Below are 8452 nucleotides of genomic sequence, written 5' to 3' on the forward strand. Positions count from 1 at the left end.
GTGCAATATTGATGATATTGTTCAATAATTTCTACATTCTGTGGGATCACCTTTCTTTGGAATGGGTACAAATATGGATCTCTTCTAGTCAGTTGGCCAGGTTGCTCTCTTCCAAACCTCTTGGCATTACCGAGTAAGGGACTTCATATGGCATCTGTTTGTTAAAACAGACTTGAAAACAATTGATCTTAATAAAAGGGAGGAGGAAAAGGCTAGGGGGGCGGGGACAGAGCGAGGAGGCAGCAGCAGGGATACAGGTAAGGGGAGGTTGGAGAGGTATTGAACAGCTAAGGGAGACAACCCCCACTCCTCGGAAGGAAGGTTTGGCAATCCTACTTCCGTAGTGATACTGCCTTGGAAACCCAAGGAGGGGTCACTATGAGTCGGGCTTGACTCGATGGCACATAACAACAACACAAGGGAGACAAACTTGTGTGTCAGTTTGTCCTACTGTGGTGACATGTTGTGAGTCTTGAGGCTGTGCCACCAGTGTTTCAAACCCAGCGGAGTGTACATGGTGCACAGGTTTCAGCATGGCAGGGCATCTGTTTGTTAAAACATCTCAATTGGTATTCCCTCAATCCTGGAGCCTTGTTCTTCACCAATTGTTTCAGGGCAGCTTCAACTTCTACCTTCAGCACCATTGGTTTTTGGTTATATGGCACCTCCTGAAATGGATGAAGATCTACCAGGGTTTTTTTTGGTACAGTGACTCTGTATATCCCTTCCATCTTCTTTTGATGTTTCCTGTATCATTCAATATTTTGCCCATAGAATCTATGAGTATTGTAACTCAAGGCTTACATTTTTTCCTCCACTCTTTCAGCTTGAAAAATGCCAAACATGTCCTTCCCTTTTGGTTGTCTAACACCAAGACTTTAGACATTTCATAATAGTAATTGGCTTTGTCTGCTCAAGCTGCTCTTTGAAATCTTCTGTTCAGCTCTTTTATCTTGTCATCTCTTCCATTTGCTTTAGCTACTCTCTGCTCAAGAAAAAGTTTTAGAGTCTTTTCTGACTTCCATTTTGGTCTTTTCTTCTTTTCTCATCTTTTTAGTGACCTTTTGCTTTCTTCATGTGCGATGTCTTGATGTCATCCCCAGTTCTCCTGGTTTTCAGTCATTGGTGTTCAATGCATCAAATCTGTTCTTTAGATGGTCTCTAAATTCAGGAGGGATATCTTCAAGATCATATTTGGCTCTTGTGGACTTGTTTTAATTGTCTTTAACTTCAAGTTGAACTTGCATATGAGCAGTTGATGGTCTGTTCCACAATCAGCTCTTGGCCTTGTTTTGGCTGAAGATATTGAGCTTTTCGATTGCCTCTTGCCACAGATGTAGTCAATCTGATTCCTGTGTGTTCCATCTGGTGAAGTCCACATGTACAGCCACCATTTGTTTTGTTGAAAAAAGATATTTGCAATGAATAAGTCTACCATGAGATTTCCAGCATTATTTCTGTCACCAAGGCCAAATTTTCCAACCACTGGTGTTTCTTCTTTGTTTCCAACTTTTGCGTTCCAGTCACCAGTGATAATTAACACATCCTGATTGCATGTTCAGTCAATTTCAGACTACAGAAGTGGATAAAAATCTTCAATTTCATCATCTTTGGCTTTGGTGATTGGTGCATAAATTTGAATAATAGTCATATTAACTTGCCTTCCTTGTAGGCATATGGGTATTATCCTATCACTGACAGCATTGTATTTCAGGACAGATCTTGAAACATCCTTTGTGATGACGAATGCCATGCCATTCCTCTTCAAATTGTCATTCCCTGCATAGTAGATCATATGGTTGTCTGATTCAAAATGGCCAAAACCAGTCCATTTCAACTCACTAATGCCTAAGATATCAATCTTTATGTGTTCCCTTTTATTTTTGACAACTTCCAATTTTCCTAGATTCATACTTCGTACATTCCATGTTCTGATTATTAATGGATGTTTGCAACTATTTCTCCTCAATTTGAGTCATGCCATGTCAGCAAATGGCGGTCTCGAAAGCTTTACCTTATCTATATCAGTAAGGCTGGTTTTACTCTGATGATTCAGCTTTTTCCCAGTCATATGTTGTAGCCTTCTAACATAAGTGACTCATCCTCTTCCTTTGCATTGGGCAATGTTTCCAGGCTATTCATAAAGTTGCTCAGTAATGTATCAGACAATGTTTCTCTGCTATTTGTATGGTTTTCCCTGACCAATTCTTTGAGAAGTGGATGGCCTCTTCCTTCTTCATAATCTGTCTCGGTCTGCAAGCTGTGCTGACACCTGTGCACCATGTACACTCCACTGGGTTTGAAACACCGGTGGCACAGCCTCAAGACTCACAACAACACGTCACCACAGTAGGACAAACCGACAGACAAGTTTGTCTCCCTTAGCTGTTCAATACCTCTCCAACCTCCCCTTACCTGTATCCCTGCTGCTGCCTCCTTGCTCTGTCCCCGCCCACCCACCCCCAGCCTTTTCCTCCTCCCTTTTATTAAGATCAATTGTTTTCAAGTCAGGAGCTCTGGTGGCATAGTGACTAAGGCATTTGACTGCTAACCAGAAGGCTGGCAGTTCAAACCCACCAGCCACTCCTTGGAAGGAAGAACAATAGATTGTGTAAATGTAAAAGTTTCAAGCTGGAGCACTTATGTCAGATGTAAGAAAGATGGGGCCAACATGCATTCCCATGAAAGAAAGGGCAGGCTGTAGACCATTTGGGAAGAATGGTTAAAGATGTAAATAATTTGTTCCCAGAAAAAAAAAGCATTCATGACTACAACTGTGTATAACTGACTACAACCGTGTATAACCATCTACAGTCAACTGTGTATAACAGACTACAACCATGTATAACCAGCTGGCACCACTACCCTAGGTGGTAACTCACTCCTTTTTAGATAACTGGCCAATCTTCACCTTACAAAGGACTTCAAACTGAAGGTTATCTTATCTACCATTATTAATCCCCTACCTTTCTTTTGTTCTCTATGTGTATATAGACCCTTTCTCCCATTGAAGGGTGGAGTCCTACTTAGTATTTTTACTTAGGGCTGCCCAGCTCAGGGCTTTACTGTTCTTCAATAAAGCTCCTTTTCTTTCACTCCTAACAGAGTACAAGATTTTCTTCTTTGACAATTGTTCATCTGAGTAAACAGCTTATCAAACAACTGATAACTTACCAAGGTTTGCTTTGCAAACCTTGCCTTGTTTCCACCAAATCTAAGCATTTATTTCATAGCATTTCCTCATTTAGTCATCCTTCATTGAAAAATTTCCCTCAATTTGCATCCAGATCCAAAATGCTGTAAATTATCTACTTCTTTCTGAGACACTAGTACAACTCTGTCAAGGTTGTTCTCCCTTATTGTTGTCAAAGGGAAAAATTAGTAATAGACATTTTTTTTTATTTTAAGATTTTCATACCCAGGAAACCAAATATTCCCTGTAAAGAAATTCCTAACCAAAATTAATCATGTCAGTAGATTTTTTTTTTTCTTTTACCCAAAGTTGATAATCTTTTCTTTGCTGTTGGAAGCCAGGCTTACTAAGTTTGAATTTCAAAAGATACTTTTGTGGTAGAGGACCAGATACCATCTTCTGACTTCAAAACCAAAGCCAAAACCAAACGCACTGCTGTGGAGTCAGATCCAATTCATAGCGACCCCTCCTTGGGTTTCCGAGGCAGTATCACTGTGGAAGTAGATTGCCCTTCCTTCCTTCCAAGGAGTGCCTTGTGGGTTTGAACCCCCAGCCTTCTGGTTAGCAGTCAAATGCCTTAGTCACTACACCACCAGAGCTCCTGACTTGAAAACAGTTGATCTTAATAAAAGGGGGGAGGAAAAGATTCAATCAATCAGGTTAAGATTAGCCAGTGGTTGATCTATTGTTCTCCCTCCTCTCCTCTTTATTAGCTTCATTGTACCCAGTTTACTTTGAACCAATTGCTTTTTTCTGGAGTCCAATTGATATTTCTATATGCATATTGGGAGCTCTGGTAGCATAGTGGCTAAGGCACTTGACTGCTAACCAGAAGGCTGGCGGTTCAAACCCACCAGCCACTCCTCGGAAGGAAGGTTGGGCAATCCTACTTCCGTAGTGATACTGCCTCGGAAACCCAAGGAGGGGTCGCTATGAGTCAGGGCTGACTCGACGGCACATAACACACATATGCATATTAAAATGGTTCTCTGGTGGAATGCGGGAGCTCTGGTGGTGTAGTGCCTAAGGCATTTGACTGCTAACCAGAAAACTAGCGGTTAAAACCCACCAGCCATTCCTCCGAAAGAAGATGGGCAATCTACTTCCGTGGAGATATCACCTTGGAAACCCAAGGAGGGGTCGCTATGAGTTAGATTGAATTTGACAGCAGTGAGTTGTTTTGTTGTTGTTGGGTTTTTTGGTTTGGGGTTTTTTTTTTTTTTTTTTTTTTGGCAGCATACTGGGTAATTTGCTTGCTAACCAGAAGGTCAGCAGTTCAAACTCATCAGCTCCTCCTCAGGAAGAAGATGAGTCAATCTACTTCCATAACGATTTACAGCCTTAGAAACCCACTAGGGGTCACAAGGAGTTGGAATTTACTCAATGCCAAAAAAAAAAAAGCAAACCACACTAACTGCCAATGAGTTGATTTGACTCATAGTGACCCCTCCTTGGGTTTCCAAGGTGGTATCTCTAAGGAAGTAGATTGCCCAATCTTCCTTCCCAGGAGTGGCTGGTGGGTTTGAATCACCATCCTTCTGGTTAGCCATCAAACGCCTTAGGCACTGTGCCATCAGAGCTCTCTACTCAATGGCAGTGGGTCTTATATGCATATAAAATAACTGCTCAGAATAAACCCCTGCTTAAATTTCTTTGCATTTTGATTATTTCTAACACTGTACTGAGTTTAATAAACTTGACTTTTGCTGATCAACAGGTGATTATTTTTAGGGGTGTCAACAATTGGCAGTAATAGTAAAGGGCATAGTGTCTGTCCTGACATATATCAAGTAGTCAATAAATGAGGCAGCACGATGTCTGCTTGCATGATTATTACAAGAATGGTGGTGATATCAACAGACACAGGCAACAAAACTGCCTGAGTTCTAACTGAACTTTCCCAGCCCAAATGTGATTTCAGTGTCTCTTCAAGTACTCCTTGGTTTCTTTAGTGAAGAAAACTACTATCTAGGTGCTAGTGAAACTGGACTCAAGGGGTTCACTCCCTGGGCATCACAGTGACTCAAAAACAAGAGTTTGGTTTTGAGAGTAAAGAAAGAGGCTTATTTACAGATCAACAAGAAAAAGAATTGGAGGACTCAGGTCACCAAACCAGGTCCCAGAGGTAAAGGGGCTGGGGGCTTTGTAGGGTTTTAGATGCAAGAAGCTTGAGAAGGAATGCAGCTACAGGGTTCTTACTAGCCAGGGGTTATCTGGAATGAAGACATTGAAATCAGCATGCCTTTTGACATCTCTTAATGATGTGCATGGTACTCTGAAAAAACAAACTATTTCTAAGGAAGTTAGTTATGGGTCATTAACCTACAAGTACCAGATGGATGGGAGGGCGAGGAAGAAATATGTACATCTCATTTAATTTTGACTTAGCTTGCTCAGTGGAAAAGTACAACTTTGTGTGCTTTAAACTGTTGTCGTCATTGTTGTTAGGTGCCATTGAGTTGGCTCTGACTCCTAGTGACCCTGTGTACAACACAATAAAACACTGCCCAGTAGTGTGCCTTCCTCACAGTCCTTGCTGTACTTGAGCCCATCATTGCAACCAGTGTGTCAATCCATCTTGTTGAGGGTCTTCCCCTTTTTCACTGACCCTCCACTTTACTAAGCATGATATCCTTCTCCAGGGAATGGTCTCTTCTGATAATATCACCAAAGTAGGTGAGACGAAGTCTGATCATTCTTACTTCCAAGAAACATTCCAGCTGCACTTCTTCAGGACAATATGTTTGTTCTTCTGGCAGTCCGTGGTATTTTCAGCATACTTCACCAACACCATAATTCAAAGGCATCTACTCTTCTTTGGTCTTCCATATTCATTGTCCAGGTTTCACATGCATATGAGGTGATTGAAAATACCATGGCATGGGTCAGGGCCACCTTAGTGTTCAAGGTGACATCTTTGCTCTTCAACACTTTAAGCAGTCTTTAAAAATTTGCCCAGTGCAATACTATATCTGATATTTTGACTGCTGCTCCCATGCGTGTTGATAGTGGACCTAAGTAAAACAAAATCTTTGACAATTCCAATCTTTTCCCAAGTTATCATGATGCTGCTTATTGGTTTAGTTGTGAGGATTTTCATTTTCTTTATGTTGAGGTGTAATCCATACTGAAGACTATAGTCTTTGATCTTCATCAGTAAGAGGTTCAAGTCATCTTCAGTTTCAGCAAGGAAGGTTGTGTCATATGCATATCATAGATTGTTAATGAGTCTTCCTCCAATCCTGATGCTGCATTCTTTTTCATATAGTGAAGTTTCTCAGATTATTTGCTCAGCGTATGGACTGAATAATATGGTGAAATGATATAACCCTGACTCACACCCTTCCTCTTTTTAAACCATGCAGTACCTCCTTGTTCTGTTTGAATGATAGCTTCATGGCCTATGTTGTTGCTGTTGTTGTTGTTAGGTGCCATCGAGTTGGCTCTGACTCCTAGCAATCCTGTGTACAACAGAATCAAAAATAGTGATAGGAAAAAGTGGTTTATAAACTTTTATTTATGAGAAAAAAGAAAAGAAACTTAGTTAAATTGGAAATAATCAGTATGAAATATTTTGAAAAATATAGCTAATGTTTCTTCTTTCAGTGGAATGGTATATAAAACAATTTATTGTGCACTGCTAGTAGAAGCTCTGGTAGTGTAGTGCCTAAGGCACTTGACTGCTAACCAGAAGGCTGGTGGTTCAAACCCACCAGCCACTCCTCAGAAGGAAGATTGGGCAATCTATTTCCGTAGTGATAGCGCTTCAGAAACCCAAGGAGTGGTCGACTATGAATCCGGGCCGACTCCACGGCACATAACAACAACAACAGTGAACCTGAGTCAGAGCAAAGCCATTTCACTTATAAATAATTTAGAGCACCTGGCCAACTGACTGGAAGAGATCTATATTTGTGCCCATTCCAAAGAAAGGTGATCCAACAGAATGAGGAAATTATCAAACAATATCATTAATATCACACACAAGTAAAATTTTGCTGAAAATAATTCATAAACAATTGCAGCAGTATATGAAAGGGAACTTACAGAAATGTAAGCTGGATTCAGAGGACCTAAACTGCAGAATATCATTGCTGATGTCAGATGGATCTTGGGTGAAAGCAAAGAACACCAGAAAGATGTTTACTTGTGTTTTATTGGCTATGCAAAAGCATGTGATGGTATGGATCATAACAAATTGTGGATAACATTGAGAAGAATGAGAATTCCAGAACACTAAATTGTGCTCATGAGGAACCTGTATGTGGACCAGGAGGCTGTTGTTCAAACAGAACAAGGGGATACCGCATAACTTAAAATCAGGAAGGGAGTGTGTCAGGGTTGTATCCTTTCACCATACTTATTCAATGTGCATACTGAGCAAATCCAAGAGCTGGACTATATGAAGAAGAACACAGCATCAGGATTTGAGGAAGACTAATTAACAACCTGCGATATCCAGATGACACAATCTTGCTTGCTGAAAGTGAAGATGACATGAAGCACTTACTGATGAAGATTAAAAGTACAGTCTGCAGTATGGATTACACCTGAACATAAACAAAATGAAAATCTTCACAACTGGACCAATAAGCAGCATCACAATAAATGGAGAAAAAGATTGTAGTTGTCAATGATTTCATATTGCTTGTTTCCACAAACAACACCAATGGAAACAGCAGTCAAGAAATCAGACAACACGCTGCATTGGGCAAATCTGTGGCCAAAGACCTCTTTAAAGTGTTGAAGAGAAAAGATGTCTCTTTGAAGACCAAGCCGTAGTGTTTTCAATCACCTCATATACATGTGAAATCTGAAAAAAGAATAAGGAAGGCAGAAGAAGATTTGATGCTTTCGAGTTATGGTATTCATGAAGAATACTGAAGGTACCATGGACTGCCAGAAGAATGAACAAATCCGCCCTGGATGATGTGCGGTTGCAATGCTCCTCGGAAGTGAGAATGGCCAGACTTCCTCTCACCTAGTTTGGCCATGTTGTCCGAAGGGACCATTCCCTGGAGGACATCATGCTTGTTAAAGTGGAAGGTCAGCCAAAATGGGAAGGCTCTCAATGAGATGGATTGACACAGTGGCTGCAATGATGGGCTCAGGTATAGCAAGGATTGTGAGGCTAGTGCAGGAACAGGTAGTGTTTCGTTCTCTTGTACATAAGGTTGCTATGAGTTGGAGCCAACTTGATGGCACCTAACAACAAAAACAACATATATATGTGTGTGTGTGTGTGTGTGTGTATATATA

Source organism: Orycteropus afer, unplaced genomic scaffold (assembly GCF_000298275.1).
Source record: "Orycteropus afer afer isolate SDZICR_OR568_19922 unplaced genomic scaffold, OryAfe1.0 scaffold00392, whole genome shotgun sequence".
Taxonomy (NCBI): Eukaryota; Metazoa; Chordata; class Mammalia; order Tubulidentata; family Orycteropodidae; genus Orycteropus; species Orycteropus afer.